Source organism: Mobula birostris, chromosome 15 (genome assembly GCF_030028105.1).
Source record: "Mobula birostris isolate sMobBir1 chromosome 15, sMobBir1.hap1, whole genome shotgun sequence".
NCBI classification, from domain to species: Eukaryota; Metazoa; Chordata; class Chondrichthyes; order Myliobatiformes; family Myliobatidae; genus Mobula; species Mobula birostris.
Genome location: NC_092384.1, coordinates 48,127,464 through 48,154,066, shown reverse-complemented (window position 1 = coordinate 48,154,066; position 26,603 = coordinate 48,127,464). Strand labels below are relative to the sequence as shown.

The 26,603-nt window shown below is 40.8% G+C and overlaps 1 protein-coding gene across 1 annotated transcript in view; it reads right to left on the bottom strand.

The window, feature by feature from the left end:
- The window catches only part of znf469 (zinc finger protein 469), a 434,364-nt gene that overhangs the window by 327,812 nt on the left and 79,949 nt on the right, over positions 1 to 26,603 (bottom strand). Inside the window, exon 2 of the mRNA XM_072279066.1 lies at positions 686 to 778. The gene's annotated coding sequence lies outside the window, so the exon portion shown is untranslated. The remainder of the gene's footprint in view (positions 1 to 685; positions 779 to 26,603) is intronic.

Genomic DNA, 26,603 nt, shown 5'->3' with positions numbered 1-26,603 from the left:
TAGAGGAAGCCAACATTTACTTTTAAAAGTGAGTTTAACAACTATTTCAATGGACTACAATTAGAGTGATTATGCTTATTATTGAAGCATTAATAATTGTTTTTAAAATTACTATTTCCACTTGAATTTGAAGAGAAGGGTTAGAATTAGAGCACTGCAATGTCATCATTATATTTATCAGACATAAAAAGCTGCAGCACTGTAATTGTTGACATTCTGAAAAGCCAAAATCATACCATTTTGATGAGTTTCATAGAAGTGCCTTGCCAATTAAGAGTTTAATACAAATTTAGGTTCTTGTTGGCCAGTAAATGAAATGTACTGAAAGTTCTTTGCTGCAGTACACTCACTGAAATCTTTTTTTAAAGACCAACAGTGAAACAGATGAATAAGATCTTCTGCATTTTAACAGAATAGGACAAACAACGCTGCTCATTGCCACAAAGTTCACTGCAATACAGCATGACATCACAATGCAAAAAACAGAAATGCTTCAGACCTGTTCCATTAAGCAATTTTCATTTTTTCCCCCAAAAGCAGAAAGGATTGCCAAGCTTAGCTAACTGTTTACAGACGAACATACTCTCAGGATTTATAGACCATACCGTAGCAGTTTTAAAATGTTTCCTGTTCAGTGTAATCAGTAGTTTAAAACTGAAAAAAAAAAAGCAATACACTTACCTACCTCACAGTTAGCCGGCTGGATGTGAGAGATGCATTTCTGTTTTGGGAATGTATGAGCTAGCAGGACTCGTGCCCTCCACAGCCTTTCAGCAGTCTGTGAAAAAGAAGTCTACATTAGTGGCCACAACCACAAGAATGAAGCTCACGCCCCCCGGCCCTGCAGCCAGAAGCACAGGATTTTGCATGGAAGTGGAAGCCAAGCTGAGACAACTTGATTTATCTGCCTCAAATCCAGGCCAAATCTTGGCAACAAACTGCGAAATGACTTGCAGCCCATGGTAAATGTACATTCTTGCCAAATACCAACTGCAGCTTTAATCAACTCTCCAGGGAAGATTTTAAATTTTAAAAAACCAAACGTGTGATTGAAGTTATTAAATGACAAAGTCATACAACTTGATTAAATAAGGAAACATCAGATTTGTTGATATTTCAGCCCCTCATTTCACCACCCAAGTGGTTTTTGATCATTTTACTCATGCCAGTTATGTGTATGGCATGCCCCTCTCTAAAATGACATTCTATAAACGATACGTCACATTTTGTCAATGTTGCTTTAAAGTAAATGTGAATGGTCACGCTGGACATGGCCAGAAAGCAATTTCAGACCATTATCCCAAATCTCTTGCAAATATATTGCCAAGGATTGGCTTTGGCTCACATATTTCACTCACTTCAAACAATATACACTGTTTATTTATTTTTTCCAAATGCTTGGCTTAAACGCAAGAAAACTGACAAATACTTGGACTATCAGCAACAAATCTCAAAAGGTTTGCTGGTAAAAGTCATACATCTACATTGTTACCGTAATTTACCAATACCTTCCCAATTCCATGCCACACCTGCAACACTAATTTAAAAACAGTAGCAAGAAGCATAGCATCTTCCACGACAGCAGCATCTTCCAGTAAGATGGCGGTGCGTTCAGTCGCACTGGCTTCTATGTGGTTAACAAAGGTGCTACTGTTCTACTTAAACATACCTTTACTGTAATGATTGCAAGATCCTATTATGTACATTAAGAACTTAAAATACTGCAGGTCTACACCACCAGGGAGTTGCTCGCTGGCAGTGAAAATGAAGGAGCTGCACAACATGCTGCTGCCCAAGTCAATGGAGGCCTGCAGTCCAATAGTGAGTGGTTATCTTGGTCACTTTCCTCATGATCGCAAGACCCTTTTGAACATTGTTAATCTGGTGTGCCGCAAGTTCGACTGACTGATTTATTGGCTGAGAGCAGGGGAGCTGCACATCCTCCGTCGTAGCAAAGGCTAGGTCTCAAGCCACAGTGTTGCCTGTTTACAGCCTCTAGGAGAGAGCCGCCGAAGCAAGAGCGCTCCACCAAAGGTAGTGTGGTGCAGTACCCAGGATGGAGTCGGTACTGCTCTCTTAGTGTTTGCTCGGCAGAAGACAAGCTCTACTGAAGTCGACTTCAGGTCTCGGCAGGTCTCGGCAGCCCTCGGCAGACTCAGAGCCTCAAGCCATGGGGTTGCATGTTTACAGCCACCGGGGGCGCCGTGGCATAGCATCCAGGCTGGAATCAGTGCTGCCCTCCACCAGTGTTTGCTCAGCACAAGACAAGCTCTACTGGGGTTGACAGCAGATCGATGGCATGAGTTTTGGACTCTTTTACTGTGTGATTATGATTCTATTTGTGCTTACTATCTTGCATGTGCTTTGTTCTGTGTATGACTGTTGGTACTGCGTTTTGCACATTGACCTCAGAGTAACGCTGTTTCATTTGGCAGTATTCATAAGGACTCATGTATGGTTGAATGACAATTAAACTTAAATAGAATTGAAGTACAACTAATGCAAGTACACCTTATGAAAGAGACTGATTGCTTCCCCTAAAAAACACACAGAATCCCCCTGTCCCTTCTAATAAATAATAACATCTATGCTCCATCCAGATTTGCAGGTAAATGATCCAAGTCTCAACAATAATTCTTCACATCTGAAATTCAGAACTTTTCAGCTACAGGCAAAATTCATTCATAGCAGGAGGGAAATCTTAAGATGAAAGTGTTCTTTAAAATCCAGTTCAACGTGACTGAAATATGCAGGTTCCTTAGATATTGTTCATATGTTCACATAGACAGTAAACACTTTACTTCCCGACTCATCAGTTGTGTACCATTCCTCGGATGAGCAAATGAGCAGATGCCTAAATAAAAAGGCCAATATGAGCACCAGCACTGATTTAGCAGCTGTGCCATGTTTACTCACCATTTTGGGGAAGATTAAAAGGGAAGTAAGGTTGCCTGGAGGAGCACAGCCAGCCTACGGCCAAGGAGTAGAATCAATGGACCATCTATTCTCAAATAGACTTCAATACAAAGATGATTTATTCTTTAGTCTTAGAAGGGCTGAGGTCTGCCATACAATAGTGTTGTCTCCTTTTTCATGTCTAGTACATTCAAAATAAACAGACTGAACACATTCCAAACTTTCCAGTAGCCAGTGTAAATTATATGTCCAAAAAGAAAGAATTCCAAGCAAAATGAACAGTAAAAACACACTTAATGTCCGTCGAGAAATGATTTTAAGTTCAAACAAATATACTTCATTTTGAACAAATGTTCTGGAAATATGCTAAAGCAAACATGAGGCGTAATTGTCCAGAAGTGAAAGGAGACTGACGGCCGCATGTGTCCCACTGAAACCACTGTCTACAGAGTGTTATGGACTTCCATCACTGAAATGGCCTCTGAATCACTGTGCTGCTCACCCAGGGAATCCTGCTAATGAAAGAAGTGCTTGCAAGCACAAGCATGGGGTGTGGTAATTCAAGAAGTCAAAGCTTTGAGCAATGAATAAAGTCTTTCACTGAAGTCCAGTAACGGCAGTAGCATGCAAGTGTGTGGAATTTAAAGTCCCCCTCTGGGGTACGCAGCAAAGCAGACTGAAGTAGATCTGAACAACAACTTTTTCCTTACTTTACAGGTATTCATTGAAATAAATCTACATGCAACTACCATTTGTCAAATTTTATATCGTGCTTTGGGAAGATAATGCAATTATTCAAAAATATAGGCCCTATTGGTTTAAAAGAAAACAACAGAAAATACAGCAACAAAAACTCAGATCGAAATACTTGTCTTTCTGTTAAATAGTACCACCTGCCTTTCTCATATTAGTCATTGCACTGCATGCTTTAGCTTCTAATTTCCCAATCACTGTCGATGCAGAATAACACACGCAAAATGCTGGAGGAGCTCAGCAGGTTCTGATGAAGGGTCTCAGCCCAAAACACCAACTCTTTATTCCTCTCCATAGATTCTGCTTGATTTGCCGAGTTCCTCCAGCATTTTCGGTACATTGGATTTCCAGCCAATGCAGATTCTATTGCATTTATGAGATGCAGAATGGAGGCATGCTGGTGAAAAATAAACTATTTTGTTTGGTTATCAAGGTGCTAACAATCAGAACAGAGCTCTTTACATCCAAATGTTCACTTCTTCTCTTGTGCGAGGAGCTGGTTCTACTGAACCTGCTTTCACATTTTGGACTCATTAATAAAAGGCATCCGTCAGTCTCGTGAGACCATGGATTTGTGCCTTGGAAGGTTTCCAGGGTGCAGGCCTGGGCAAGATTGTATGGAAGACCAGCAGTTGCCCATGCTGCAAGTCTCCCCCCTCCACACCACCGATGTGGTCCAAGGGAAGGGCACTAGGGCCAATACAGCTTGGCACCGGTTTCATCGCAGAGCAATGTGTGGTTAAGTGCCTTGCTCAAGGACACAACACGCTGCCTTAGCCAAGGCTCGAACTAGTGACCTTCAGATCACTAGATGAACGCCTTAACCACTTGGCCACGCGCCAACACATTATAAACATTAGAAAACTGGCAAAGAATACTGTAGGATATAGATCAGATGCAGATATGGACAGAGAAATGGCAGATGGAACTTAAGCTGTCCAAATGTGAAGTGTTGCACTTTGGTAGGTCAAATGTAAAGAGACAGTATACTGTTAAGGGTAAGATCCTTAACAGTGTTTATCAGCAGGGGGACTTGGGAGTCCAAGATCATAGTTCCCCAAAAGTAGCTACACAGGCTGTGTACCAGTTATTTGAAAAAAAAAACAAAACCGTTCAGAGACTAAGCACAGGGGTTGACACGCTTCAAAATAGCTAAGTCTAAGAAAGTATGTTTGATCCTTTATTACAAACTAGCAAAGATGAACAAACTTGTAGAGATAAAAATATATTGAGACTAGAACTAGTGATATAATGAAATAAGCAGTCTAAAAACGATATAACTGTCGAAGCGTTAGTGGTCAATAAAAAAACATCACCCCCGGTCCACTCCCTGGCTCTAACAAGACTAAAACGAACTTAGACAAAGCAAGAATATGTAACTAAACTCATTCACTTATACCACGCCCTGATCCACATGACAAATTGCTGTGACCCATAATAAGTGTGCAACACCAGATACAAAACAGACAGACAGAAAATAGATACATGGCTCCTGCATTCCAGCCCCTTATTATTATACTACAATAATTACAACTACACACTACTAAAAATAGGAGACATAAAATCTTCAAGGATAAACATCTTCGCATTTGTACAAATGTCCTCTCTGTTCTTTCTTCTTCCAGGTAAGTCATGTAACAGTCACTTGGACAAGAGGTGACCAGAGCTTAGCCCAATACAGAGTGATCTTACCACCACTCTCTGTCCAGTAGGTCAAGTCAAAGTCATGGAGCTTCTGGAGCTGTAGCTCCTCAAACCTCTAACTCCCGTAGAAGACAGATCTTGGCTATAGGTCTGTCCAGACAGCTGGTCTTGGTCTTGAACACTTGGAAAGCGGTGAAATCATCAGACGAAGTCAGCATGGATTTGTGAAAGGAAAATCATGTCTGACGAATCTCATAGAATTTTTTGAGGATGTAACTAGTAGTGTGGATAGGGGAGAACCAGTGGATGTGGTATATTTGGATTTTCAAAAGGCTTTTGACAAGGTCCCACACAGGAGATTAGTGTGCAAACTTAAAGCACACTGTATTGGGGGTATGGTATTGATATGGATAGAGAATTGATTGGCAGACAGGAAGCAAAGAGTGGGAATAAACAGGACCTTTTCAGAGTGGCAGGCAGTGACTAGTGGGGTACCGCAAGGCTCAGTGCTGGGACCCCAGTTGTTTACAATACATATTAATGACTTAGATGAGGGAATTAAATGCAGCATCTCCAAGTTTACGGATGACACAAAGCTGGGCGGCAGTGTTAGCTGTGAGGAGGATGCTAAGAGGATGCAGGGTGACTTGGATAGGTTAGGTGAGTGGGCAAATTCATGGCAGACGCAATTTAATGTGGATAAATGTGAGGTTATCCATTTTGGTGGCAAGAACAGGAAAACAGATTATTATCTGAATGGTGGCCGATTAGGAAAAGGGAGGTGCAACGAGACCTGGGTGTCATTGTACACCAGTCATGGAAAGTGGGCATGCAGGTACAGCAGGCGGTGAAAAAGGCAAATGGTATGCTGGCATTCATAGCAAGAGGATTCGAGTACAGGAACAGGGAGGTACTACTGCAGTTGTACAAAGCCTTGGTGAGACCACACCTAGAGTACTGTGTGCAGTTTTGGTCCCCTAATCTGAGGAAAGACACTCTTGCCATAGAGGGGGTACAAAGAAGGTTCACCAGATTGATTCCTGGGATGGCAGGACTTTCATATGATGAAAGACTGGATCGACTAGGCTTATGCTCTCTGGAATTTAGAAGATTGAGGGGGGGATCTGATTGAAACGTATAAAATTCTTAAGGGATTGGACAGGCTAGATGTAGGAAGATAGTTCCCGATGTTGGGGAAGTCCAGAACGAGGGGTCACAGTTTGAGGATAAAGGGGAAGCCTTTTAGGACCAAGATGAGGAAAAACTTCTTCACACAGAGAGTGGCGAATCTGTGGAATTCTCTACCACAGGAAACAGTTGAGGCCAGTTCATTGGCTATATTTAAGAGGGAGTTAGATATGGCCCTTGTGGCTAAAGGGATCAGGGGGTATGGAGAGAAGGCAGGTACAGGGTTCTGAGTTGGATGATCAGCCATGATCATACTGAATGGCAGTGCAGGCTCAAAGGGCCGAATGGCCTACTCCTGCACCTATTTTCTATGTTTCTATATTTGAAGTGCAACTGCCACGCAAACCCTCTTTTGTCTGGAAAGACATGAATCACTCGTCTCACGATCCATGAGTTTCATGGCGCTGTGTTGTCAGCCATAAGCACATTGTCTCCTGGGAGGAAATTGTGTTTTATACCTGACAATTTCTAAGGTTCCTGTAACTGTGGTAAATAACTCCTTGACCCACCGTTTCCAAAACAACTTTGACATGTATTAGACTTGCTTCCATCCACGATGAGCCTAAATACCTTTGTTTCGGAATGCACATGGTGGAAAGGATGGTGATGGCTGCAGAAGCAACAGGTGGTTGAGTGTTAGTGCTTCCAAATCATTGGGATGAGATGATGCTTTAATAATTGGATGACCATTGATAATAGCCTCTACTTCACAAAGGATTGTGAAGAAACCCTCTTTGTCACGATTCTGTACCTTCATGGTGGAATCGAGGACCTTTTGCGCAAATCTGATCAATCTCATGTTTCTCCACGATATGAACCAGGTGGGGGGCTAAAAATCCACTTAATTGCTTTCTGAAAACTTGAGAATTCATCTGGAAATCTCTTTCTTTGGAAAAACCCACTGATCTGCATTTCAGCCTTCCTAAGCCCCTTCGTTGTGAGACAACCTCGGCCAATATGAGATCACCCTCTCCCTCTCATCCAAGTCAGACTGAGCAAGAGCAATGTTCAATTGCCTCCTCTTCCAATAAATCTAAGAATCTGGACCACTGTCTTCCTCAAATGGATCCAAGATGAGAAGTAATATACATATTACCACGTCCACCTCCTCTTCAATCTACACGGCATTCATTGTAATGCTGCTCTTGACTTTGAGATCATCTAGCAGGAGTTCTCCAGAACACACTGGGATTCACAGATCACTCTCTTTCAGACTGAAGAAGATACTGAGGCCCTGACACCCAGGTCTCATTCTTCAGTAATGCTTTCACCTTCGACTCTCTAGAAGCCACATCTGCCAGGTTGCCTGAAGTGATTACATACCTCCACTGAGATGCTTGTGAGACCTTACGAATTTCTGAAACTCTGTTTGCAATGTAGGTTCAGAATCTGGAAGTTTCATTCTTGATATACTTCAGCACAGAGGTACAATCAGTCAAAAAGACGGAGTCCTGAAGCTGCATATGAAACTCAGTTCCTCCACAATGTGTTCATATGCTTGCCATCGCAATGGCAGTGAGATCCATATGAAGGATTGAAACCGACTTCAATGGAGCTATCCTAGATAAAAGCAATGTCTACTTGAGAACATGTACTGTACAACAATGGGTAGGTCACTGCTCCATAGCCATCTTCACTTGTGGCTGTAAAGTAGTGTAACTGTGCAGCAGTAACATCTCCAAAGTCCAGGCGCTTCACATATTTTACAACCTCGAAGTCTTCCAGCTGGCAGTGTACTTCCTGCCAGATTGTTCCCTCATGAGCAACTGATGTTGATACAGTGTCATGATTTTTTTTTTTTTGCAGATAGCACCACAGGACTCAAGATTCCTAAAGGATCATAGATGGAGCTAGCTGCAGACAGAATCCCCCTTCTGCTGAGTGGTCTATCTTGGAATCGTGATCTTAAACATAAAAGTATCAGACTGAATGCACCATTGCACACCCAATACTTTCTCCACCAAAGGTATATCTTGATCCAAATCCTTCACATCTTCCACTCCTTGCTCCTCTAGTATCACAGCTAGCACACTACATCTGTTGCTTATCCACTCTAAAAGCCACCTTTAGTGCAAATGGATACAAGGTCAGGATGGAAAGACACTGATTCTTCCTCAGAGGACACTGATAAAAGGTCATAATCAACAAAGAAGCAGCGTAAAACCTTATCCTCTGCTTTACAGCTGAACTACACTTCATTGTCTTCTGTGCATTTCCTAAGTGCAAAGTTGGCACAGCTTGGTGATGAAGTTGCTCCAAAGAAATGTACCACCATTCTAAAGTCCACCATATCTTGGTTGGTGTTACATCAGGTCACCAGAGAGACCTCAGCAGATCTGCATCTTCTGCTGGTACTTTAACTCGATGAAACATTGATTCAATATCCGCCATGGTCTCCACTGGTTCTTTTCTGAATCTGGTTATGATTCCAGTCAGTGAACAAGTAAGTTCTGGCCCCTGTAAAAGCTGAACATTAAGTTATATTCCCTAAAAAGGCACCCCCCCCCAATCAAACACAACATGAAGTTTCCTTTTTCTGGCGTGGTAAACACGATGTGGAGCATACAAGACTTTCCCAATGATGTGTTCCAGATCCTCTGCTGGCACTCTTTCAGCAGAACCGTCGGAGATGACCTTCTTCATGCAAGCTGTGTAGTCAGTTTGAAATGAAGAATCCCTCTTAAACCTCATCAAGATTTAGAGCATGCTGTTCAACAATTTTCTTATTACTTGGCATGTTAATCTCTTTCTTTCCCAAAGGTAAATGAATCTGGTGGTGACCATCGACCAGTTTTGCCAAATTTGCAAGCAACTCCATGAACTTGTGGTCTTCTCTTGACAAACTAGGTTGATCATCCTGACTGCATTCAGAGAAGTCTGCCTTAAACTGGTGCTACCAAAGCTCATCCAAGTTCAAAACTGAGATCTTATTTACTGTCAGCTCTGGCTGTGTACAGTTTCTTCCATCACCATTATCGCCTTTCAGCGGTCCCATTACAGTTCAATCCACCATTGTTCTAATTTTACAGTGTCCATCATTAACATTGCAAATCACCAGCAACGGCTCCAACGTTTTAGGCACATTCGCCCCTATCAGCAGCTCAATTTCTGAATCAATCCCTGTTAAACGGACATGTCTCAGGTGAGGCCATCCCTGGAAATCCCTCTGACACAGAATATTCCCTTTGTGGACAGGCATACTTTCCTGTGTATAGATGTTAGGTACTTCACATTAGTTTTCACCATCTAAACCAACTACTTCCAATCCTGAAACAACGTAACTACTCATGACCTTCTCTTGAACAATGCTGGGCAAGAAAATGTGTGTCCTTTTTCCTGTGAGGTTGAGCTTGTTTGCAAGGCCCACTGTGCAGAACACTGCTGTACTTCCTTGATCTGGGAAAGCACAAGTAACCACTGTATTGTTACCATTCTTAGACTTCACTGGTATTAGAATTAAGCGAAGTTTACAATCAGGATCACCATCCCCTGTAAGGCCATTAGGTACCAGAGCTTACTCACTGCTATGTCTGATTCTTTCATGGCTTGTTTTGATTCTGCACCCTTTTCGTTAGAGTGAATATGAAGTGTGCTAGGATGCTTGCCGCTACATAATTTACTGAAAGACACTTTCTGCAATCCTTCCTCATGTGTCCCATGCACAAACAGCTACAGCAGACATATTTTCCTCTAGGAAGGCAATCCTCACCATGAGCCCCTTTCTCCAGCTGAGGGCACAAATCCAACGTACATTCACCCTCACGGAAGAGACACACCCATTTGGCGACAAGACCACTTCACTTCCATTATTTCCGGGTTCAGTTTCAGCTTTACTTCTCACAGTGGTGGCAAGGTGGCTTCCTATAGCCTTAGAAGCAAGTTGAGGTAACAAACCTAGATCACCTTTACTTACTGTAGGCGATATACCATCCTCTATGTCCCCAAACACCAGGTCTGTAGCAATATTTACTTGCCTTTCAATAAAATCAATGTCGATGGCAGTAATCTTATAGTTGTAACTATCTTGCAGCTCATAGAGCACCATTCTCCATTTATCCCGAAGCACATGGGGCAATTTCTTTATGACAACAGACACATTGGCAGGCAAGTCCAGCTCTCGCATGTACTGCACTTCTTCCATGGTATTACAACAGCCTCAAATAAAAAGACTGTAGTCTTGAAGAGTGTTCATGTTTCAGATTTGATAGGTACCCAAAAAAACAGCCTTTGCAATTTTCTGTTCAATACCAATATATTCCTTTACTAAAGCCTTGGCCTTTAGATATCCTTTCTTGGTGTCAACATGCTACTAACTTCTGACTAGTACTCCAAGATGACCTCCAGAGTACTGGTCAAGGAAACAGAGGCAGTCACCCCCATAGCTTCAACACTATTCTCAAAAGCACTCATAACTGTATGATACTGCAATGGATCCCCATCGAAGACTTGAATCACTTTTTAGGCAAAGATGAAATGTGTTGTTGTTGAATCAATAAGTTTGTTATTTCATTTTGCTTCATCCTAATATCAATAGTACCATTCAGACCGAAAACAGGACCTAAAACAAGAGTGTTTCCATGCTGCAAGTTAATATCCCCACAAGTCCTTTGAGTTGTTTAGGTTCAGAGTGCCTTAGTGCAGGCGAAAGACCTGAACTACCTCTTGGGGGTCTAACTCATGTTTCACAGGCGCCTGAGGAACAAATGATTCAACATTGACATTGAGTGCATTGGGTTTTCTCTGTACCTTCACAATATAGGAATTCACACCATAGGAATATTATGCTGGACCACTTTTAACACCCGCCTCACTTGAAACCCTTAGCACATTATCTTTGGTCATCTGTGCAGCAATTTCTTCCGGCAACACAAGCTACTCCTTCCTTTTCCATAGATTTCCCCCTTGCTCTTCCAGAGCACGTTTGTCCTTCAATAATTTTTGCCCTGCGATTAATGAAGCTAAATAACCACCATTTTAATGCATGCAGCAAAAGGTAGATACAGAAGATTTTCTGCCTGCAGCAGAACACAGAGTATAGACATTTGATACACTGTCACTCAGGTTTACATTATCCTGTGGGTTCTCTGCTATATGTATAGTCAAAACGTACCTTACAATTTGAGAAACATTTTCAGTTGTTTCAACAATATGACCTTCAATACAACATGTTTGGTTCAACCATTGTTTAACATCCTCTATGGACGGACTAGTAAAGCACCCGATGTTTGAAAAACACACATTTTGTTTGTCTTGCTCAACCTTGGGAAGTAGTGACAACAGCAAGTGATGTTGCTTAGCAACAGCTTCAGAGACTGATCAAGTCCTCAAGATAAAATTGCACTTTAAAGGCATTTTCCTTATTTCCCATAAGCTCTTTAATGGATGGTATTGAACCTTTAATTTTGTCCACAAATGTCTTATATTACTTTTGAAGACTTTCAATTCTATCCACAAAAGCTTTCAAAGTAAGTTTAATTTCTCTTTTTCCAGCCCCAATATGAGGGCTGCTGACATCATTTCTATTCTACAATTTCTTTTTTATTATTGCACCACTCGCAATTAACCTTTTGTTCGCCCACAGCACCGATGACATTCTAATTCAATAAACATAGTCAACAAACGAACTATCCGCGCATCCACGGCGCTTAAACCAGACCAAACTAACAGCCTCCAGTTCAAACATCAGCCACCGATGTATTTCAGCATTTCAGTAAAACCAAGCAATGAACCTCAGGCAAACACTATATGATCGAGTGTGGTCCCCAGGGGACCATTCAAAACTGTGTTCAAACCAGAAGCACACAGCACAAGTCAACAAAAAGACTGTTACTTGTCGTGAGTTGCTCTGACTTCACAGTGTTGCAATTCCAATTTAGTCAACAGGCCTCTGGCAATCCTTAGCTGTAGGCCAGTGTTCATTTGGTATAACTTTTTCTTGTTGACAAAAATGTAGTGGTCACTTGAAATCAAATTAAAGCCGCTAAGAGACAAAGCATTGAGATTGATACTGTATAACCCACTTCAAGATAATGAAGGTCTAAGTCAAAGAAAGTATATTTGATCCTTTGTTACAAACAAGATGAACAATTTTATAGCACTAAAAAACTAATGAAACTAAAACTAGCAATATGACAAAATAATGATAATGATATAATGGTCTCAGTGTTAGTGGTCAACAAAAAAAAAAATCATTCCTGACCCACTCCCTGGCCCTAACCAGACTAAAACGAACTTAGACGAAGTGTGAATACGTAACTATACACATTCGTTTCTACCACGCCCCAATCCACATGACAGATTACTCATAATAAACACACAACACAAAATACAACACAGACAAATAGAAAATAAATACACGGCTCCTCCAGGTTGATAGTGTGGTGAAGGTGGCATATGGCATACTTGCCTTTATAAGTCGAGGTATTGAGTTCAGAAGTCAGGAAGTTATGTTGCAGCTTCATAAAGGACTAGTTAGGCTGCATCTGGAGTATTGCACACAGGTCTGGCCGCCCCATCAAGGATGTCGAGGCTTTAGAGAGGATGCAGAAGAGGTTTACTAGGATGCTGCCTGGCATAGAGGCCATGTGCTATGAGAAGCTGTTGGACAAACTCAGGTTGTTTTCTTTGGAGCACAGAACCTGCGGGGAGATCTGACAGAGGATTATAAGGTTATAAGAGGCATAGATAAAGCAGACAGGCTGCATCTTTTTCCCAGGGTTGACATATCTTACACCAGAGGGTATACACTTAAGGTGAAAGGGAGCAAGTTCAAATCAGATGTGAGGGGCAAGTTTTCGTTTTACATGGAGACTGGTAGGTGCTTGCAATGTACTGCCTGGGGTAGTGGTAGAGGCTTTGATGTTTTGTTAGGAATGACTGAAACTGTTCCACAACAAACTGTGGTCCATTGTCACTGACTAAGTGTTCTGGAACACCAGACTTTGAGAAGAGACTTGTCAATACATCAGTGTGTGAATTTGCAGTGGGGGCTATAGGGAACACTTCGGGCCACTTTGTGGCTGCATCCATCACTACCAAGAAAATTGTGCCCACGAATGGTCTGGCAAAATCTACATGAAGCCTCTACCAGGGCAATGCAGACCATTCCGAGGGATGGAAAAGTGCTGTTCTGGACGTGTTGGCATCTCAAAAAATACAGGGTGAGCTGCCTGACCTGCTGATCTATCCAAGGCCACAAGACAAAGCTTCAAGACAACACTTCTATTTTGTCCATGCCTAAATGACCGGCCTATAGCTTCTCCAACACTTTAGCTCTCAGCTTGGTTGATACAACTCCCAATCCCTACATAAGACAACCTCTGTCAAGGACAATTTCATTGCAGCACTGGTAAAAGTGGGCAAACTGTAGTTTCTGCTGCAAATTCTAGCCATTTTGGGTGGACATGTAGATCTTGAGATGATCCCTTTGGATCACCTCTACCATAATAGGGAGACTTTCAATCTGCATTAGGGAGGATACGTCAAGAGGAATGTCCTCTTTTTTAAATTTTCAGCTATTTCTTTTTCTAAGGGTAAATGGGACAAGTCATCAGCATTTCCATGATTAGTTTTCTCTTGAATTTGATCTTATATTATCCAAGATATAGAGTCCTTTTCTGCATTTGTGCCGCTGCTATTAGTGGAAAACCCTTCTGTAGATTAAAAATGGACACTAGTCATTGATGATCAGTAATGAGGATAAACTCTCTCCCATTCAAGTACTGGTTGAAATGTTTAACACCCCAAACGAAAGTCAAAGCCTCTCTGTCAATCTATGCGAATTTTTCTCTGCAGTGGTAAGGAATGTCATGTAAAGGCTATGGGGCGTTCACTTCTATCACTAACATATGACATGACTGCACCTGTACCATAAGGCAAGATGTGACAAGCAAGCTTCACTGGATGATATGGATCATAATGTGTGAGCAGAGTGTCTGACATCACCATTTCCTTTGCCTTTTGGAAAGCCACTCACACTGCTTTGTCCTTTGCCATTTCTTCGCAACCTGTAGTAACGAGCTCAAGGGGTTGAGCACAGTAGCCATGTTTAGCAGGAACCTGTTATAATAATTGACAAATCCTAAAAAGGACCACCTCTGTAACACGTCCTTTGAATTTTCTCAGTACTCTTGTGTAATCCTGGTGTGTCAATGGTGTAACCACAGTAAGTGATGCTTGGTTTAAAGAATTCGCACTTGTCACATTGTGCTCTGAGCCGATAATCTTCTAATCTTTTTAACACTGTCTTGAGATTTTGGAGATGTTCCTTGTCATTCTTACCAGCAACATCATCATCCAGGTAACACCAAGTACCTGGGCAGCCTTGCAGTACCTGCTCCATTGCTTTCTGCCAGAGTGCAGGTGCAGATGCTACTCCAAACATTAGCCTATTGCAGCAATAAAGCCCTTTGTGTGTGGTTTATGGGGAAAAAGCTTTGGACACCTTCCCTCTCCAGCTGTAGATAGGCTTCAGCTAAGCCCACTTTGCTGAGGTGCTTCTTTCCAGAAAGGTTTGCAAAGGTATCCTCTATCCTGGGTAGAGGATATTGACCTACTTTCAGTACTGGGTTGATGGTGACATTAAAATCACCACGGATCCTGATCGACCCATTCTTCTTAGCTACTGAGACGACTGGTGTTGCCCATGGGCTCCACTCAACCTTGGAAAAAATAACTTCAGCCTCCATGTTACCTAGCCCACTGGCTACTTTATCACGGATGGTATAAGAAACCACATGGGCTTTGTAAAACTTGGGTGTGGCATTTTCATTTACCACTATTGTACCCTTGATATGTTTGAGTTTTCCAGTCCCATACTTGGACACTGCTGTGGCATTGTCCAGTACTTTTTAAAATTCACTTTCAGTTGACTCTATTGCAGGGGATGTAACATGCAAATGGTGGATGGATTTTCAATCAAGTTCCAGTTTTCTCACACAATCATGACCCCGCAAAGCTAGTCCTCCTGCTTTCACTGCATTCAAGCCCAATGTGGCTTACTGGTTCTTGGATTTCACTGTCATGAATGCAATTCCTACAGGAATTATCTTTTCTCCAGTATAAGTTCTTAGTTGGATATCTGCAGGCTTCAGGTTGATATCGTTGAAAAGCCATTATCGAGTTTAATTTTAATTAATTTGTCATTTACTTCACAGCGTATTCGGGAAGGTTGAGTACAGGCCAAATTGAGGCAGTGGGATCCTGCTCCCAGAGCATATTGATATGATTGAATCACATGTTCAGATGTCAATTTAGGCACTGGGCTAAATTGAAAAGGTCAGGGTGTTGGGGCCCAAGGCGAGGGACGGGTTGGTTCAGATTGCTACTCCACGACTCAGCTCTACACTGGTCTATGGGGCTGTCAATGCAGACTTCAGTTCAGAATGCGATTTGCTTGCAGTTGTTGTTTGCATTACGTGTTTTTTTTTCGTCTCTCTGTACACTGGGTGCTTGACGGTCTTTTATTTCTTATGGGTTGTTTTATATCTTAATGGGTACTTTTTTTTAAATGGGCATGGTGTGTCTTTTTTCTCTTTGCACGTTGGGTGTTCAAGTTTTTTTTTTAAATATGGGTTCTTTTGGGTTTCTTTGTTTCGTGGGTGCCTGTAGGTCTCAAGTTTGAATTCTGTATACATACTTTGATAATAAATGTACTTTGAACATTCTCAGATTTTTCATAGCATGCAGATTAGTGCTATTTTTGAAACTGCAATTTGACTTTTTATCTTATTCTCTTCCCTGTGATCCATTTATATTTATCTACCCAACATGCTCTTTGTATGTGTTGTATTTTCTACGTGCTCAATTTTATTCCTGACTGCAACTCAGTTGTGTCTATGTCTGCCCTTTCCCTTGACACAGTGATTTCAACAGCTCTTTTAAATGTAAGTTGAGCTTCAGTTAGGAGCCATATTTCAATGCTTGGTTGTAAGATTCCACGAACAAAATGATCTCTCAGTGCACCTATAAGACCGTCATTGAACTGACAATGCTCAATCTCTTCAGTTCAGCCACATACACTGAAATGGACTCCCCTTCCTTTTAAAGCATTTTGCAATCAACAATGGTTTTGGTTCTAAATGAGCCTGCATTACTTTCACAATATCAGCAAAGCTTATTTCGACTGGTTTAGTTGGAGCAGTTAAATTTCCAAGCACCTATATGATCTTCCACCTGTTACACTCAGCAAAACTGGTACTTGTTTCTCAGTGGCTATTCCATTTGCTTTAAAATACTGCTCAGTGCATTCAGTATACACCAGCCAGTTATCTTTTGAGGAATCAAACACATCTATCTTTCCGATGTACTAAGTCATTTCTCCTTTTTTAAAAAAAATTAAATTTGACTGTCTCTATCCCTTCCTAAATAAGTTCATGCTGCACTGTTGTTTTTACTAGACCGTTTCTCGTTGTGCTTTTTAAAAGCTTGAATGTCTCTTCTCGCTTCAACAGGTAGGTAGTCGTCTTGGGGTTGTTTAAAACTTCCTCATTGCCACTGTCATGCTTTGTAACTCCAAAACATTAAACTATTTAAAAGTAAAAGGAGGAGCCGGGAGATGCGTATCTGCTTCATTTTTAGGTTTTAGTGAGAAGCGCGCTTATGACGCAGTGACATAATGACAGATACTAATCACATATTTTTACATGCAATCTGTAATGAATCACATAAACATGAAATACTTAATCAAATATATTTACAATATTACTCAAATATTGTTAAAATATTAAATGCACAGCAGGAGGCAGATGAAACTTCTCTCAAATTTCAAATCACAATTCAGTATCTGAAATGCTCCTCATCAATGTCACAGATGACATCCCACCTTGATCATCTCTTTGCTTCCATCTCTAGCTAGGTTGTGGAACTCTGATCTGGATGTTTGCACCATCTCTTTCACTTCAAACCATAGAACTACATTTATCTGGTTACATTCTTAGTAATCAAATCAAGGGTAAATAATCATCTGCAGCTGTTTATTCTCTCAATTAAAAAAATCTTGAACTCTATTTTCCTTCTACACATTACCCCTCAGAAGCACATTTCAAAATAAATTCAGTTCTACATAATTGTGGACGACTCTTGGCTCTACCTCAACACTGCACCTAAAAATTCCTTTGCTTTAGTTTAGGTCCGCTTGCTTAATTCAGCAGACTAATGCTATTTTTAAAACAGCTGCTGGGATTGTGATCTGCAAACACAATCCTTAGGAAATGACATTGCTGGATTTCAGAGTACAAAAGTGTAATTTCACAGGTTCAGTCTGAACTAATTAATTCTTACAGGATGTTATACTGTAGATGAACCAATACTTTACTTTATTGTCACCAAACAATTGCTACTACAGCGTACAATCATCACAGTGATATTTGATTCTGTGCTTCGTGCTCCCTGGATTACAAATCAATAGTAAATATTCAAAATTTAAATTATAAATCATAAATAGAAAATAGAAAAGGGAAAGTAAAGTAGTGCAAAAAAAAAAAACACCAAGAGGCAGTTCCAGATACTTAGAGGGTAAGGCCCAGATCCAGGTCAGGATCCATTCAGCAGTCTTATCGCAGTTGGAAAGAAGCTGTTCCCAAATCTGGCCATACGAGTCTTCAAGCTCCTGAGCCTTCTCCCTGAGGGAAGAAGGACGAAAAGTGTGTTGGCTGAGTGGGTCATGTCCTTGATTATCCTGGCAGCACTGCTCCAACAGCGTGCGGTGTAAAGTGAGTCCAAGGACGGAAGATTGGTTTGTGTGATGTGCTGCGCTCTGTTCACGATTTTCTGCAGCTTCTTCCGGTCTTGGACAGGACAACTTCCAAACCAGGTTGTGATGCACCCTAGAAGAATGCTTTCTACAGTGTATCTATAAAAATTAGTGAGAGTTTTAGGGGATAGGCCAAATTTCTTTAGCTTTCTCAGGAAGTAAAGGCGCTGGTGGGCCTTCTTGGCAGTGGACTCTGCTTGGTTGAACCAAGTCAGGTCATTTGTGATATTAACCCCGAGGAACTTAAAGCTTTTGACCTGTTCCACTTGCACATCTCCAATGTAAATTGGGTCACGCGGTCTGCTACTCCTTCTGAAGTCAACAACCAATTCCTTTGTCTTGCTAATGTTGAGGGATAGGTTATTGTCTTCGCACCATGCAACCAGGTTCTTAATTTCCTCTCTGTACTCAAACTCATCATTACCCAAGATACGGCGTACAATTGTTGTGTCAACAGCAAACTTATATATTGAGTTTGATGGAAACTTGGCTGCACAATCATGGGTGGATAGTGAGTACAGCAGGGGGCTGAGTACACAGTGAGATAAATAGTCAGATAAATGAAAGTGGCAGAATTTTGAATAATTATTTTGTAGCTGTCCTCATAGCATAAAATATTAAAAACATCTCATTAACTGTGGGATATCTGGGAAGAAAGGGAAACCGCAAACTAATAGGGCTTTTGGCTAATAAGTTCACTGCACTTAATGGCCTTCAACCTCACTGCAGACACAGTGAATGCTTTGGAAAAAATTTGAAGATCTCAGCAAATTCCTGGAAAAATCTCAGTAGGCTAGGAAACTGCAAATGCAGCATCCCTATTAGAGAAAATAAAGCAAAGCAGAACCCTCAACTCTGCCACTTGAAAAATGCTTGAATCCATTATGAAGCAAGTAACAGCATTGAGGTTGTGAAACAACAAAGCAAAGTTAACACGGTTTCATGAAATATGCAGCTGGATCCTGGACTTTCTGTCAGATCACTGGCAGGTGGTAAGAGTGGGCCCTCTCACCTCCACCCCTCTGACTCTCAACACAGGAGCCTCTCAGGGCTGTGTACTAAGTTCCTGCCTTACTCCCTGTTTACCCATGTCGCCACCCACAGCTCTAATCTGCTATTTAAATTTGCCGACGACACTACATTGATTGGCCTAATCTCAAACAATATCAAGGTGGCCTACAGGGAAGAAGTCATCTCTCTGACACAGTGGTGTCAAGAAAACAACCTCTCCCTCATTGTCACAAAAACAAAGGAGCTGATGGTCGACTACAGGAGGAATGGAGACGGGCTAAACCTTATTGACATCAATGGAACTGAGGTTGAGAGGGTAAGCAGCTTTAAGTTCCCAGGTGTTCACATCACCGACGACCTCACATGGTCTGTACCAGAAGTGTGGTGAAAAAGGCAGACAGCACCTCTTTCGCCTCAGACGGTTGAGGAACTTTGGGCCCCCAAATCCTAAGAACTTTCTACAGGGGCACAATTGAGAGGACCTTGACTGGCTACATCACTGTCTGGTATGGGAACTGTTTCCCTTAATCGCAGGATTCTGCAGAGAGTGGTGCGGACAGCCCAGCGCATCTGTAGTTATGAACTTCCCATGATTCAGGACATTTACAAAGACAGATGTGTAAAAAGGGTCCGAAGGATCATTGGGGACCCGAGTCACCCCAATCACAATCTATTCCAGCTGCTACATCAGGGAAACGATACCACAGCATAAAAGCCAGGACCAACAGGCTCTGGGACAGCTTCTTCCACCAGGCCATCAGACTGATTAACTCACGCTGATTTGAGTGTATTTCTACATTACACTGACTGTTCTATTTATTATAAATTACTGTGATTGCACATTGCACATTTAGACGGAGACATAACGTAAAGATTTTTATCCCTTGTGTGAACGATGTAAGAAATAAAGTACAGTTTGTAAATTCAATTCAATTTAACAGAATTCTTTAAGGTAACGATGAGTAGGGTGGATAAGGGAGAACAGTGCCTACTTGGATTTTCCAAAGACATTTTGATAAGGTGCTATATCAAAAGTCAATAAACAGATTAAAAACTTACAACATGATCAAATAACTATCTACTACCACACTCAGACTGCTTCCGCCAAGCTAATGTTGAATCCAATTTACTACCATTCTGAATGCCAAGCCAATGAACCTTTTAAGACATCCACGTGGGATTTTGTCAAAGGCCTTGCTAAAGTTCAAGTAGACAATGTCTACTCTTCACACTATTTTGTGAGCTCTTGTTGAACAATGAAATAACATTAGTAATCCTCCAGGCCTTCAGCCCCTCACCAATGGCTAAAAACATCTTAAGTGTCTCTGCCAAGGCCACTACAATTTCTGCACTAGCCTCCCACGGGGTCCGAAGGGTCAGCTTGTATATCTGCCAGAGCAACCTAACGCCATCTTTTAGCCCTTCTGATTTCCCTCTCACATTTCTTATACTCCTCAAGCACCTCATTTGTTCCTTGCAGCCTACACCTGCTGTGCACCTCCTTCTTTTTCTTCTGAACCAGGGTTTCAGTGTTGAGATGAATGAAGTTATCCACGATGGTTCAGGAGCCTGATCGTTGAAGGCTACGGTGGGGTTATTGATGATAGATGCTGCTTTCTTGTGGCAGCACTCCTTGCTCAATGGTGGAGAGGCCTTTTCCTATGATGGACTTTTGATTGTCATCCAGTTACCTGTGTCCTGCGCCACAGGTATAACTACCTCCATGTACCTCCTGTCAATCAAATCCATCTCTCAAAAAGGACCCGAAGGTCATCCAACTCCAGCTCCCTAATGTAATCTATAAGGATGCACTTCTTGCAGGCATAGTCATCAGGGATATTGGAGGTCTTCACATCTTCCCATATCCCACAAAATGAGCACTCGACCGTCTTGACTATCAATCCCATTGCTCTAACTGTGCAATAAGGAAGAAAGGACCTTACCAGAAACTTACCTTATTCTCCACCTCTGCTTGCTGAAGCCTCGAGCCAAAATCTTAGCTCCCCACTCAAACTCCGTCCTACTCCAAAAACAACCATTTTGCTTTAAACCTAACTTCGTTTTACTGGCCTTTATCAAGCGCCTAATAACTGACATGATCACATGCTCCAGAGAACACCAAAATGGGGTCAGCATCTTTGCAGAGAAGTTTGACAATGCTTTGGGGTAGAGTTTAAACTATTTTTTCAAGGGGATGCAGTGCAAAGCAAGTACGTGTACAGATGCAGGCATTACCGGGGAGGACGAGGGTTGGGGAGGAATAAGAGGGAATACTGCGACATTGATTAAATTCCAGAGACATCACTAGAATAATGAGGAATGATGCCCCACAGTCTCTTCAAGTGAGGTCAAATGGATAGAGCTTAGAAGTAGAAAATGGGCAACCACTTTGCTGGAGTTATATTTCAGGCTTCCCAACAGGGTACTGAAGACAGAGGAAAAGATATGTATGTAAATTAAAGAAATGTAAGAGCAACAGCGCTGTAGTCGTACATAATTTCTACTTCCTCAACGTTTACTCAGATTGTGAAAGACCAAGACAGGGTGGAATTTTTAAAGTGCATGCAGGAGTGCATTTTGAGCCAGTATGTAGATGATCCTACCCCAGAAAGAGCATTACTGATTTTAGGGCATATGCTTCCTTTGCCACCCTGGGTTTCCTGAACTTGCCTTCTATACATTTCGCCTTTTATAGAGCACACCATCCCTAAACTCCCACCATTTCACTTTAAAAGAATCCCACTTGTTGGGTGCGGGTCTGAGAAAGTAATGGAAGTGCATCAGATGACCATTTTGGGTACAGTGACAATAATTCTAAGTTTCAAGGTAGTTATGAAAAGCAATAGAGATGAGCCAAAATTAAGGCTCTGATTTGGAAGAAGGCTGATTTCAATGTCAGACATCAGGCCCTGGGAGGAAGGAGCAAGAGGCTACTTGTGAGCAAATTTACATCTGACAAGTGGGAGTCTTCTAAAGTCAGAACTCAAGGCCAATGTCAAAGGAAGCACGTAGCATGTATATAATTCTGAAAACAGTCAAATCTCTTTAAGAAAATCAAGTGTGTGCTTTAGTAGGTAGGGTGAGTTATACTTAGCAATATTATGAGGTCAAAGAAGACTCATGAAATATCAGTGCATGAGGTTCAAAAAATGAAGTTTTTTTTTAAAGTCACGATCTCTTGTGGAACCCCTAGCGACCCCTCACAGAACACCAGTTGAGAAACCCTGCTCTAGATCTTGCACTCATCGCACACAGCCACAGTGTCAGTACTATCAGAGTATTGAGAAAGTATCTTCAGGAGTGGATCTTTCTTATCGCCCTATTCTTATTGGGAAGCATGGCCCTGAAAGAAGTTAAAATGAAGGAATAATGAAAGTGCTACCATGCCTTTAATTGGCGATGTATTGGTTGACCGCATAACAACAGACTGAATGGAATTCCTTGCAATTCACAATTGTGAATGAGGAACTCCAATTGCCTTGAGCTTGAATGCTGTACTTGCAATTTCAGCATGCTCCCTAGGTGTGGTTTCCTATATTTGTCCATCAGATCATCTGGTCAGGAAGTCTTCGGTCCCTGCGTACAGAGTATTAGTGATGAGCAGCAAAGAGTGAGGCGTGCTGTGGATCAGCAGCAGAAGACTAGAAGTCTAACCATTACCTAAAATACCTCTATGAGAGCAGTGCAGGAATGTATGCAATGTTGCATTTAAAATCACACTGAGATGAAAATCCCAATGTGGACTGCTTTGGTGAAGCACATAATGCATGGACATTGTAAAACCTATGGTCCCTTGGTGTACAAAGTCTTCAATGATAAGTCCAATAAGCCTTGCCTAGTCCCTCCGTACTTCTGACACCCATGGTCATTTCTAGATTCAAACAAAAATCCTTTAGAAATAACTTATCAGTTGAGAAAGGTGCTTGATGTAACAAGACATGCTCAGTATCAAGTGTGGAAAATCAGCTGAGTAAGAAGTCAGTCTGTGGAGTGGTGGAGCAGTCTAGCAGTAAATGGACTACAAATGAATGAAATTTATTTCGGTCAGTACAAACATAACAAAAAGCATCATTTTCAATGATAATTTCATAACAATGATTTCATAGGACAAAATTACAACAAAGCAAACATAGATGTTCTTTAAAACAGACCGAAAGGGTGTAGGCTGAAGCTACAGCTTATCACGCCTACCCCTCTTACTTATACAACAAAATATTTGGCATCAATCATCACATCAAAACAAAAATTTCATAATCTTTTAACACAAAATCCAATTCCAAGTATCATTTATTTACATTACTCCCATTCATTTTAAATCATGTATTTTATATTTGTTCATTAAATTATTAATTTTTTTAACTTATTAAGTGTGGTGCATGTTTTTAAATTCTCACTACAACTGTTCCATAGATTCACCTCTCTGACTGAAATACAATTACTTTTTACATTTGTTCTTATCCCTTGTTTTTGAAATGTACATGTTCCTCTCAAATCATGTTGACTTTCTCTCATTTTAAACAACCTTCGGATACTTTGTGGTAGCTGTCCATTTTTTACTTTATACATAATTTGTATTATTTTAAGATCAAGAGACCTTTTAAATAGCAGAATTAAGGGAAGAAACACTTGGAGATTGTATTTGAACATTTCCATCAACACTACCAATAAATACAAAATGCCTTACTAGGGACCAAAAATAAACAAATTGTATCTTTCTGATAGTGAAGAATATTGTGATCCCAGTAAAAGCCCATTCAGAGAAGATACTCACACACAAACAAAATTTGGAACATTATTTTCATATGTCCATAAATGTGTATTATGAACAGCCACAAATATTTCCTGTCACAAGTGACATCTTACAGCACCATCCAAGAGCATACATATTAAAATTAAAACTTACTGTGTTTGTCAAAGCTGTTCTCACTGAACTATTGATTTGCTTTTTCATTCAGTGAGAACTGACATTACACTCATGCAGCAAATCAAATAATTTCTTCAATACTTCTGAAATACCAGTATTCTTACATAAAGTAAACTAGAAACTGACCTATAACAGCTTATTTATAGTCTGCTGACAAAATTATACACAGCAACATATAAAAATTTTGTCACCGATCAGTGCCACCTTACACTCTTACTGAAATATTGTGACATTAGTTCTGATCATTCTAAGTAAATGTATTCTTGCTATTGTGCCACCGTGCTGCTTGATTTGTATCTGAGATTAAGTAAATTCAAATTCACTATTCATCATACTTGCATAAAATCAAAATTCATTAACTCTGTGTGTATACGTCATACGGTCACAAAAGTTAAAATGGTCTCTCCACATAAAACAATTGAATTTTGCCGAAGGATGTAACACTTGGAACACACACTGGATTTAGGGTGTAATAAAAAAGTTTTGGAACGTTCATTGCTCAAAATAAAATATCACATGGTTTCTGAAAAGCCAGCAGACAAATTAAAAGATATAATACGTAGTGGGAAAGTACTCTTCTCATCATTAGATTTGCAGAAAACAAACCAAGTTCAATCAATCTGAACAGATTATGCACAGATGTGAATTACACTGAATGACAGATACTAGCTGCCAGTAAATACTTCTTCACAAAACATACTTCAACAATTCCTGTCACCACATTAAAGATGTGATTGGGCATGCCAAAGAGATTCACAGAGATGTTGCCAGGACTAGAAAATTGCAACCCTGAGGGAAGACTGGATAAACTCGAGTTACTTATCTTGAAACAAAAGGAAGCCAACAAGAGAATTAATTTGGGTAGTAAAAACCTAAGAGGACTGACTTACAACGAATGGGAAGGACATAAATGTAGCTATTTGGTAGGAGGACAGAAGGAAACATTTTCACTTAGGAGGTAGTAGAGATCTGAAACTCAAACTTGGAATTTTAAATAAAAACAAAGCAGTGAAAAGACTCCAGGTTAGGCAGCATCGGTGCCACAAGAAACAGAGTTAATATTTCAGGTCATCAAAGCCTTCATCAGAACTGGCAGAGTGAGAGGTAAAAAAAATACTATATGCTAGAGAGAGTGAGGGAGGAACAGACAAAAGGGAATCCTTGATAGGATTGGGCCTGGGTTGTACAATTGACTCCAATATTAATGATCCATCGATTTAATAGATTAATGAGATTAGTTAGAATAGAAGAAAAACAAAAGGGATACTTTAAACTTTTAAATGCAGGTTAGAATTGTTGCTGAAATAAAAATCAAATTATTTTCAGAAAACTCACTTTTTACATTTGTAGGAGAACTGGCTGATGATGTTGCAAGATTATCCATCTGTTATACTTTCACACATTACAGACACTTTCTGATCCACAGGGCATTTTTCCAGCATTCTCCTCTGCGTTTCAGAAGCAGCTTTATTTTCTTTATTTCCTCCTTCCAACTGACCTCATTAATCAATTAACCAGGTGACTCCATGTATTCACCTGTGTAGCCCGGCATTATGCAGAGATATTTTCTTTGTCTTATCCATTCCTCCATACCTACCTTTTTTCCCCATTCTTATGAAAGATCTTCAACTTGAACTGTTAACTCCATTTGCCTTTCCACAGTTTGTACCTGTCTCTCTGAGTATTGCCAGTATTTTTTGTTTTCATTCATGGATGTGTGGCAGAGGCAGAAATCCACATTACACTTGAGCAGTACAGGCCCACCCCAGTTTATGAGCATCTGACTTATGAACACCCTGTGTAAATGTATCAGTTCTCATAAATATTATTAAATTCAAACAAGAATGAATTTGAGAAAAAAAAACTGGTTTATACGTAACCTTCCCGCAATAATCAAACACTACCACTGCCTCTTAAGAACACAGGCCATCAGTTTTATCACAGGAGTCAGTTCGGAGAGTTGCAGTGAAAATTCACAAAGGTTTGGATTGATACTTGTACAATGATATTCCATTAAACAATGTAACCGCCACCAATACTTCAAGTCTATTGACACTAGACATTAAGAATATGGCGTCTTGATTCTATTTCTGCAGGAGGGACTAAACAGGTCAAGTAGCAACACACCCATGATGCTGGAGGAACTCTTCATGGATGCTACCTGGCCTGCTGAGTTCCTCCAGATTTTTGTTTATGTTGCCTTGGATTTCCAGCATCTGTAGATTTTCTTGTGTTTAAGATCAAGCAGCATTCGTAGAGGGAAATGGAATATTGATATTTCTGGTTGAGAAACCTCAACTAGACTGAAAGAAGAAAGGAATGATGGGGGAAAATAGATGTAGTTGTGGAAGTTAAAGGCAAAGAATTAATGGCTTTTTAATGAAAATCTGCAAGTCAAGCACTGGTAAGTCAAGA